Below are 10,043 nucleotides of genomic sequence, written 5' to 3'. Positions count from 1 at the left end.
TAAACTAATTTTACCAGGTAAGGCCCACAGCTATGTAGCTCTTTTTCAGAAGCGACCTGTACTACACATGATGGCTCAACCACGTAGAAATATATTATCAGTCGTACTCTAAAACGCGAGACTTGTACATGTTAAAGCAAAAAGCCGCAGGACCTGGAGAGAGACCTGCAAATTCCAAATATGGTCGGGCTCGAACTTGCGGCCTTCTGCATACTGGGCAAAGTAGGGAACGTCTCAACTACTGCGGTGCCTCCCAACGACTGGGTATGGCAATGACCGAGGTGATCCGAGTACTAGACTGCCGGCGGTTCTCCAATTGCGTACATGGGGTTTCACCACAAGACGCAGGGTGTTCGAATTTACTGGAGCTGCGCCCTAATGTGTACACATTCCACATCAACCAGTGCCACCTCTCGATCATCCCTGCACGTTCATTCCGCAATCCACGAGATGCCTGGTGCAAGCTATACACGCTGCGTGTGCTTTATTAATCGTTTACGGCGCAATGCATTCTCTGCGAGTGCCATGTTTTACGACAATACCTTTATCCAGCAATAACAGTCGATTTATTGTAATGACGTTTAATCGCTCCCAACACGTCTTAAGCTATCCTTTGACCCAGGAAATCCTCACTCGAGAAATATTTAAAGCCAGGCGGGTTTGCCAATTATAATTATTTGTTTAATGCACTGCCTACACTCACAAACACTAGTTCTGCAGCCTGCTTGCTGTACTGCAACCTAGAGGCACAAACGGCTACGTTTCCACGTGGACGGCCCAAGGGTATCCACAAACTACTAAAGTCACATTCCGGGCTTGCCACCGCATGCACATTAAATTATATGTGAGAATTCCAGTCATGCGATAGATATACGTAAGTCGAAGGCACGTGTACTCTTTAATTAACGGTTTTAAGGTCACCCTCGTGTGATTTGCTGTAATGTTGTAAACCCGCAATCGGAAGTGCGTGATGGGCGTAAGTAAACATCCGGGTTGCTCGTACCCTCGGGGGCGGGGTGGTGGGGGGGGTTAGAGGCGTGGTCAGAGCGGTGGGCGAGGCCTGAACACGGAATGGGCGTGGCCACGTTCTAGTTGGGCGGGGCCTATTATAACCATGTCTGCGGACAAAACTGCACGTGGCATTGAATGCAGGGCTGGAATTAAGGTTATTGGAGGCTCTGGACACTTCTGTTTCGTAGGCCTTCGGTGATAATTTTCTGCAGTTGGTACTGCTGCCCATGTTACTACTACCGCCGCTGTCACTCGCTAAAGCTGACAAAAAAACTCTGATCAACCATAGGACAATGCCGATTTTCACTTGCGCCACGCTCTTGACAATGAGATTGTGCAAAAAAACACCATTTCAAGATATTGCTAATTTTGCAATAAAATGAATATCGAAAGGTTAATCTCTGGTGTTTATAATTATTCAAGAAGATATCTTGGTTACATTTTGTATCGTTAAAATTGTTTTCGTAGCCCCTAGGCACAGTGCCTATTGTGCTATTGGATAATACGGCCTTGCATTAATGAATTGCTGTGTTTGATTATTCATACATTGTCAACTAAGCTATTCAATTATATTTTGTATCTACGTAAAAGTAAACAGCAATAAATATTCCATAGCTGAGTGAATTTCACATGCGGTAGGTCTTTGCCTACCGCGTGTTCACACGCCACGCGTTTTCGCGATAAACGCGGTTCTTCCATTCGCGAACGCTTTACGCGACAACGCGGAACACGCACCGTTATATTGCGGTTTCTGAGCGGTTGACAACGAATTATTGTCTTGAGCTGCGTGGCCGAGCGGTGTGATATGGGGCCGTCGATAAATGACGTCACGCACCTGTGTTGTATATGTGGGTGTTATGAAAATTGAATGAAAATAAAATATAATTTGAAATTTGCATAATGTATCCGAAATTATGTTAACTTGTGTAATTATGCGTATAAACTATGCTAATTCGAGAGATAATCGTATTAATTATACGAGTGGGTGTGGTTATGTCAATGACAGCCTTTATGATAATCAGGCCCCGCCTCGTTGACGAGGTGGTGTTATCAATCGGGATAATGCAATTAATCGTATGCAGTTATGCTAGTGTCAAGAGTCAACTCGGCTTCGTAGTTTAGCTTCGTATTATCGATCAGGATAATACAATGATTCTCGCTTTAGCATTTACCGAGTATGGATTAGAGTTTATGTTAGGTCCCCAAGTTCATATCATTCTCGCTTTAACATTTACTGAGTATGGATTAGTGTGTTTATGTTAGGTCACCCAAGTTCATATCTCATCGCAGAACCAGATCTTATGCATAGATTTCAGGAAAGAATCACACAACCACTTCTGCATTAATCAATTCATTTCTAATTAAACCTTAACTCTAAAGATACAGCTTTCGGCTTGGAATTACAACACCGTATCAACACAGTCTCATCAATGACTGCGTGGTTTCACTTTGACACCAGCACCTTTGGTTAATTCCGCCGCGTAACGCGAGCTGTTGGTGAGAGAGAGAGTCGTTGAAACATGCATATGCTAATCTAAATCAAAACCTTAACCTTATAATAAATGAGTATACTTGACTTGTTCACGCAGTACCGCACTTATTCATAGTTGGTCAGTAGTTGAGTGGTCTGTATTTCTGCGGGACGCTTGGTTTCGTTCTTGATTGTCTGTGACTAGTCGTTGGGTTCTTGTGTTATCGTTTGAATTCCCGTAGAGTCTTTTCCGGCTTCTTCATCTTCTGGATCCTTATGCTGCTCCGGCATTGACTGTGCCCATATTTGTCGGGATTCAAGGTTCACAATGGGTTTAAGGCGATTCAATAGTTCGATTCCAATGATCAGCTCTTTTCCTGGGTTCTGTACGACATATAGTGGATGGCCCATGTTGATTTTGTTGAACGTGAGCTTCATCATGACCTTGCCCAATGGTCGCATGTGGGTCCCTTCGCATCCTGAGTAGGTAAGCCTACTTGGCATCATCTGTAGTGTTTCATTCTTCCTCTGGAGGGCCGTCTGGAGTTCATCAAATAGGTCTCTGGATATCATTGATATTTCTGCTCCAGTATCACAAAGGCCCTGGCTGGTCAGGGTGTCTTGCAGTATTACTTCCACGTGGACTCGTCCGACCGGTCCTACGGGAATTAATTCCCCCAGATGGTACCCTTTACCCTCTGGTACCACTTCGGTGACTGCTTTGGGGTTTCTTGAGTTTCTTATGTTCACTTGGGCTATCTTTGCGTTGGGTGTGTGTTCCGTTGGTATTCTTGCCTTTGCTGTTCGCATGGGAGTCTTCATACTCTCTTGGTGTTCTCTTTCCATCCGACTGTGGTGGGCATATCGACTCCTGTTGGCTGACTGTGGTCTATGCCCTATTGCTAGTGGAGGCGGCAGTGGGAGACGATATGGTGATTGGCTCGGTGGGCGTCGGCCTCCGCGGGGTAGGTATGACCCGTCACTCGCTCTCCCTCCTCCATAGTTCCAAGATCCGCCCTCTTCTGTATTCCAGGGCTGTGGCGGCCGTGGGTGCCAGGTTCCTCTGGCCTCACTTCTCTCCCCACGTGGAACGTTATTCAGCATGTTGCTGATGGGTGTTGATTCTAGTGGATTTGGCACCTTCTCCTGCGGGGTTTCATGTCCGTTCCGTGTGGTGTTATTATTTCTTGGTAATTCGCTTCCCTCCAGATCGAGGCGTTCTTTATCTTTGGTGATGATGTGTGTTTTGGCAATGCTAGTGGTTCTCCGTTCGTTCACCCAGGCCGTGTGGGCTTTGCTTTCGATCTGGCGTAGGGAGGCAGTCTCGGGGTCCAGTATCATTCCTACTGTTCTCATTATTTCAGGTCTTAGTGATTGGAAGAACATAACTTTTAATATTTTCCCTTCTTCCTGGGCGTTGTCCACGTCACCTGCGTAATATGCTCTCTTGAAGCGTAGGAGATAATCTCGTGGGTCTTCGTCTACACGCTGAGTCATCAATTTTGCCGCGTTCAATCATTCAGATCATGTGGAGTATTCCCCAAATCTCTTAATTACTGCTCGGCTCAATTGTTTGAAATCACTCTTGACCCTATTTGGCAGGGATGTTACCCATGGTCTGGCGGATTCATGTAGGCTCCTTGATAATAAACACGACTTTTCTGCTGATTTACCCAGACCCCGGATCATTGCTTCTGCTTCTACCGTTGTGATGTGAGTGTGCATATCCCTGTTCTTGTTGTGTGGATCGAAATAGGGAATTCTCACGAGCGCTTTGCCCATTAGTTTCAGGGTTTTACTATTGAAAGTGTATTGATCGTCGTCGGTGGCGTCTGTTCCTGAGGAGTGCTCACTCGAGCTGTCCCTGCCTTCGCTATCACTACTGTCATGTTTCCTGTGTCTGTGTCGTGATCTCCCTCTGTCCGAGGATTCGTATCTGTCCCGTGGCTTGTGTCCCTTGTTTCTCTTATGTGGGCCTTGTGATCCATGCTTGTGGGTTGGTGTGCGTAATCTCCTTGAGCTGTGTCTATGTGGTGAGTGTTTTTGTCCTTGACCTTCATGCCATCTACTACGTGTGTGGTGCCTGCTAGGTGATGTGCTGTGTTTATGTTTGTCTTGTGCTACATGGTTGTCGGGATTCCTGTGTTTGTCTTCTGTGGTGCGGGTGGTTTTGCGTTGGTGATTTTTACGTGTCGTGCGTCTCTCTGGTGAGCTGTCTGAGCTATCTGTATCTGATTGGTCATGTTTGCGTGATGTGCCTCTCTCTGGAGAGTAACCCCTGCTGTAGGTTCCACGTCGGTCGTGCTTGCGTGGAATGTGTCTTTCTGGTGAGCTGTCTCTGTCATGTCGCTCGTCTCGCCCCAGCTCCGCCCTTTTTGGTACTATTCATACTGAATATCCTGGTGACTTAGTGTCAATCTCTTGTCTCTCTCTAACTTCGAGGTGGTCAGCCTCATGTTTTCTTGTTTTCATCCGTATCTCTCCCTCCCCTCTCTCGGGCCGCGAGGGGGAGATCTCTGTCAAAACCACTTTGATTGGTAACCACACCTCCTGTGGGACCAGTCCCTGGTTTACGTCCGCGTGACTCGGAGTGTGGTAAACTGCCACTCCCATATGTGTTATGTGTATCAACATCTGGGGGTTTAACTGGTGCAGCTAGTGCCGATTCTTTCTCTCTCACGAGGGCGAGCAGACGCTCTACCTCCTCTATTAGGGACAGTTTCTCCTCTCTTTCCCTTTCAAATTTTTCTTCATTCCATAATCTTTCTCTGTCTGTCTGTGTGAGGAGATATGAGTCTAACCTTGCTATTTCTGCAATTTTTACATAGTTTTCACTTTTGTCACATTTTATCAAGTCCTTACATAGTGTCTCAATGTCATCAATACGGCTTTGATCCCATGTGTCTCTCTGATTTGTTTGCACTATAACAGATCGGCCTGCACGTTTTGACACAGGTTCCCAATATCCCGCAATCTACTCAAAAATTCCTCTTAATACAAGCATCTCTGGTATTCCTTCAGAGTACATCTCAAAGCAGTTGTATCACAGAATGCATCAGTTCAACTTGTGTTAATAATCTTACTCCAACTATCTTTGTTATACTCTGCTACTCTGGTATTTTCCTTCAGAGTGCGTTTTTTTGTTTTACACCCGTTTACAGTCACAGGGCAATGTTTGTTCACAATATCTTGGTTAATACAACAGTGATTCGTTCCTTAATTCAAGCATAAGCTGTCTGCGAGAGATCCCGGACGAGCCCCCAATTTGTTGTATATGTGGGTGTTATGAAAATTGGATGAAAATAATGAAAATTAAATGAAATTTGATATTTGCATAATGTATCCGAAATTATGTTAATTTGTGTAATTATGCGTATAAACTATGCTAATTCGAGAGATAATCGTATTAATTATACGAGTGGGTGTAGTTATGTCAATGACAGCCTTTATGATAATCAGGCCCCACCTCGTTGACGAGGTGGTGTTACCAATCGGGATAATGCAATTAATCGTATGCAGTTATGCTAGTGTCAAGAGTCAACTCGGCTTCATGGTTTAACTTCGTAATATCGATCAGGATAATACAATGATTCTCGCTTTAGCATTTACCAAGTATAGATTAGAGTTTATGTTAGGTCCCCAAGTTCATATCATTCTCGCTTTAACATTTACTGAGTATAGATTAGTGTGTTTATGTTAGGTTACCAAGTTCGTATTTCATCGCAGAACCAGATCTTATGCATAGATTTCAGGAAAGAATCACACAACCACTTCTGCATTAATCAATTTATTTCTAATTAAACCTTAACTCTAAAGATACAACTATCGGCTTGGAATTACAACACCGTATCAACACAGTCTCATCAATGACTGCGTGGTTTCACTTTGACACCAGCACCTTTGGTTAATTCCGCCGCGTAACGCAAGCTGTTGGTGAGAGAGAGAGTCGTTGAAACATGCACATGCTAATCTACATAAAAACCTTAACCTTATAATAAATTATTGTACTTGAGTTGTTCACGCAGTACCGCACTTATTAATAGATCCATAAGCAACCCTTATCACGTTTTTAGCACATTAGGTCACGGAACAGTTGATTATTCTGTAGAGTACGCGAGTACGTGCGCGTATGAATATCGTCATATAATCTTTAAGAAGTACTTAAAGATTATATGACGATATTCATACGAAAAAGGCGATCAAAAACAGTTATTATTCCCAAAGGCACAAATATCTCAACAGATCCATCGGGTAGATTTATATGATTACCGCAATGGCTTAGGGTGAGGGGGTGCAGTGGGGTGTGCTCTCTCCCCTGATATCCTTATCTTGGACTAACGTTTAATTAATTGTGGAGCAGATCGCCTGATAAGGAAGCCGGTTGGATACGCTATTCCCCCACGTGAGCTTAGCTCCGTGGCGAAGGGGTCAAGGATTCATTCGTATTGATGGATCGGTTGGTAATTTATGCGATTAGAAGTACAGCCCAAAACAAAATATTAAGGAGGGAATATTACGAATATACTTATAAACGACGGAGTGTTCACTCGATCTGCCGCAATGCCTTCACAGCCACTGATGGCCTATGGACTTGAGTATTGGCTTCTGGTTAAGGACCCGTGTATGTTTGAGTGACATTAATTGTTTTGAATAGTCAGTGTTTGGAGTTGAGTCTTTAGGTCAAGCGAACGCCTGATTTGTCGTGTAGTGGAGCAGTGTGCGTCATACGTATCAGTTGATTAGGCTTGGCTCACACTGGTTGACGTAGGCTGACCAGCTGACACGTTGTTGTAGTTGCGATGGCGTATACAGCACGCTCGTAGCGTGCGCGGGAGGTGACGTCAGCTTGTCAGCTGGCCCACGTTGTTGTAGTTGATGGCGTACACAGCACGCTCGTAGCGTGCGTGGGAGGTGACTCGGCTTGTCAGCTGGCCCACGTTGTTGTAGTTGATGGCGTACACGGCACGCTCGTAGCGTGTACGGGAGGAGAGTCGGCTTGGCACGGTTGCGCAATCGGCGCTGGCGATGCATGTTCATAGTCTTGTCGCTAAACAGCGACCCTCGCCACCCCGGCGGGCGGCAGAGACTTCTTCTGCGTCTGCAGGAATGAGTTGGGCTGGCAAGCTGGTCTTGTCAGCTTGCTGATGAGTTGGGTTGATAAGCTGGCGAGCGGGACTTGCTCGCTTGCAGACAAGATGGGGAGCCGCTCCGATGAGTTGAGCCCCGATGATGATGAGTCGAGCCGACCAGTGGTCGCAGCTCACTCCTGAGCCGACCCGCAGGTCGAACTCTTGCTGATGAGATGGCGAGCTCAGCTGATGGGCTCAGCTGAGCTGAGCTCAGCCGAACCGGACTCCGATGAGCCGGCCGAACTGAGTTTTCAATGCGGCAGCGTCCTCTTTTATGCCAAAATCTTTCCTCTTGACTCCTCCCCACAAGGTGGGGCTTCTTTTGGATTTATCGGTGTATCGTGGTCTGTAGCGCGTGTCCGTCTGTGTGTCCTTGTGTATGTGTATCCTTGTGTGCGTCATTTACAGCCTTCTATTGATTCCTCTTTCCATAGACCGTCAAAAACAGCAGGTGTTACAAATCGTCTCAAAGCATCTTTGTCTGTGTGGCACAACCTTGAGGGAGGCGGAATTCTCCCCTGTGTGACCGACTCTCACCGCTTCCCAGACTCAGGCCCCCTCTTTTCATACCATCAAAATAACAGGCGTTTCAAATCATCTCACAGGCGTCTTTGTCTGTATTGCGCAACCTGGAGGGAGGGGCGACGTTTCCCTCATACGACCTTTACCGACGCACGGAGAAATGGTTAAGTTTTTCTTAAGTTAACATTTCCATCACAGACTTACAGTTACGATTCTACACGTGACTCGAGGTCTGCTGTGTTTGCTGTGTCAGTCTTCCATCGTGGCTCTTGACTTTAGCGCCAGGGAAAGTGCTCTCATAAGCGTATGTATACTCTCATCATGTACGGCAGGGAGACAAAGGCGGCCGGGAGACCCTCTTATTCATTGGCCCTCGGTTTAACATCGCTCAAGTCTCTGCAAGGCCATGCCAGCGGGACATAGCTCATGGCCATTAAATGAAACTCCCTGTCCCACTCTCTCGCTGTCTGTCTCAGTCTCTGCCCCATTTTCGTGCAACTGCTAGCTTTAGCACAGACAGCCTGTGGTAACTCTCTCAGTCTTCCCTTCAGGGCTGCGCTTTGAGCTGTTTTTCGGTCTACACACGCCGTGCATCTCAAGGCTCCTCATTAATTTCCGTCTGGCTGTGGTGGGGAAGTGTTATCTCTGTTTTCGGCCTTGTGAACGCAGGTGCTGAAATAATTGCTTGGCGTCTGTCCTCTCTCTCACGCTACGATCTAGACAAAGGCGCCTCTGCTCCTCTTCCATTGCCCTTGGGTCAACACTGCGCTCTTATTCGCCTATGCTAAGGTTAGGGAATTCGTTTTGACTTTAGTAACAATTCTGTGTTTGTCATACGCTGCGGTCAGGTTGTACAGGAACTTATTAAAGATGAATTAACATTCAGTATTGGATTAGCAAATGGGCAATAATTCATTGCTGTAGCTCGTAGCCTTGTCTCCAATTGGAGCGAGCACGAGGATCGATAGTTTAGCCTACTCATGTTGTCGAATTTTGAACTTTAACGCTAGAAGATGCAGAATAAATGGTTGAGTTTTTTTGACTCACCTATATCTAGGCTAACGTGAACTTTCCGCGACCCTAGGCACCGCTTGCTCTCAGCTGTGTGTTTTTTTAAAACGGCCCGTGCTGTTTGGAAGGTTGACCATGGGGCCTATTATTTATCAAATTTATTTATTTAATTATAAGGGGGAGTGTTAGTTTCAATGTTCTGTCTGCCTCATTATTTAATTTCAAAACAACGGCCCTCTCATGGCCTCCACGTGCGGTTTGTTTAGGTTAGCCCTACCTTGCACACAGATAGCCTGTGATAATTGCCTTGCAATTTCCCCAACCAAATTATTGCCAAGGTCTGCTGCTGAGTTCGTTAGCACGCTCTTATCTCCGCTTTCACCTGCTACGGGAGGACAAGGCGTCTTTTTGGCTCACGTGTTGTTTTTCAGTTACTATGCTCTTATGTTTTTATTCATTAATTATTCCGAAAAAAAAGTATATATGTATAAGCAAATTTCTTGTGAATATTAATTTTGGAAAAAGGCGCATATCCAACACCTGACGCGAGAGTGCCACTTTTAAGGAACGCATCTATCCCGTTAAACAAGGGCTTACTGTATGCACATTATGGCCCGGAACGTCGCCTATTCAATTTTTTTCTTTTGTAGGCCACTTATTAATGTACCAAACTATTTTGAAAATGTTTTGAATTTACACATTTTTAAATATTTCAAAATTTTATTTCATAATTTTGAGATAACTTGTTTGGTCATATTGCGTTGGCAGTGATGCACGAATAACCAAAAACTCAACCCATTCTTCAATAACAGCGGCCTTCAAATAAAAAAAGATATAACTTTGAGAAAAAAGTCCTTCACAGCACATGCTCGATATAGGAAGGCCATTTCCCGAGAAGT

At 45.3% G+C, this 10,043-nt stretch overlaps 1 long non-coding RNA gene across 1 annotated transcript; it reads right to left on the bottom strand.

Moving 5' to 3' along the window:
• Positions 1 to 2,346: 2,346 nt before the first annotated feature.
• Positions 2,347 to 8,333, bottom strand: LOC142930801 (uncharacterized). The gene is made up of 2 exons (XR_012946757.1): positions 7,211 to 8,333; positions 2,347 to 6,409 (listed from the first exon to the last, which is right to left on the bottom strand). It is a non-coding gene; the product is annotated as an uncharacterized LOC142930801 (long non-coding RNA).
• Between the last annotated feature and the right edge of the window lie 1,710 nt (positions 8,334 to 10,043).

The sequence above is a fragment of the Petromyzon marinus genome, chromosome 43 (assembly GCF_048934315.1).
Source record: "Petromyzon marinus isolate PM22_M1 ecotype Great Lakes invasive population chromosome 43, UKy_Petmar_22M1.pri1.0, whole genome shotgun sequence".
Classification (NCBI taxonomy): Eukaryota; Metazoa; Chordata; class Hyperoartia; order Petromyzontiformes; family Petromyzontidae; genus Petromyzon; species Petromyzon marinus.
The sequence above is the reverse complement of the archived record's forward strand: the minus strand, read 5'-3'. Positions and strand labels throughout refer to the sequence as shown.